The sequence below is a fragment of the Triticum dicoccoides genome, chromosome 5B (genome assembly GCF_002162155.2).
Source record: "Triticum dicoccoides isolate Atlit2015 ecotype Zavitan chromosome 5B, WEW_v2.0, whole genome shotgun sequence".
Lineage (NCBI taxonomy): Eukaryota > Viridiplantae > Streptophyta > Magnoliopsida > Poales > Poaceae > Triticum > Triticum dicoccoides.
In genome coordinates this window covers 519,825,742-519,826,517 of record NC_041389.1, presented here as the reverse complement: position 1 = coordinate 519,826,517, position 776 = coordinate 519,825,742, and positions in this window count along the sequence as shown.

The following is a 776-nucleotide window of genomic DNA, read 5'->3' as shown; positions in this document are numbered from 1 at the left end:
CATGTGTTATAGTTGTACTTGTGTTGCTCAGATATGCTTGACTTGTCTCATGTTAGTGTCATGAGTGTTTTATATGTGTTGCAATAGTTCATCACACGCTTAGAATAGTTTACCTTTCATGTTAGTTGACTTGTATCTTTCTCATATGCTTAGTGCATAGTTTGATCTCTTGTTTAAGCATGTGCCGGTAATATTATTGCTAGTGGTTATTTGGGTATTGGTTGTTCTTTATTATTAAGAGCATATTCTAGTTTAGTATCTTATCATGATAACTCGTATGTGTGATGCTTGTATTATTCATTTGGGCATCTAGTGATCCCATTTTTAGAGTCTGGACCAAAATGAAGCCTCCTCGTGCGTTTGGATTGTGGACCGTCCGATCGTCTTCCCGAGCGCGTCATGGCCGTTGGATCTCCGGGTGGACCGACCCTGGCCGTCCGATCGAGCCGGCACTCGATCCTCGCCGTCCGATCTGGTCTGGCACTGCTACATCGGGGTCGCCATGCTACCGCCTGTAAATTTGGTGGCCCGCCAAGGGTACTTTCGTCATTTCACCTGGTGGCGTATAAGTGCATCAGGCCACCTCCCGCACACGCGCAGCCCCGCTCCGTCCTCCCCTCGCGGCTTCCCCTCCCGTAACCCTACCTCCTCCTCTCCTCTCCTTTCTCTCGTGCCCCAGCCGCCGCCGCCGCTCGCACCATCCCCCTCGCATCGCCACCCCCACCCTTTCTCCCCTCCCTTGCTCTCATGCCCAGCGCCGCCGCCGCTCGCCCCAC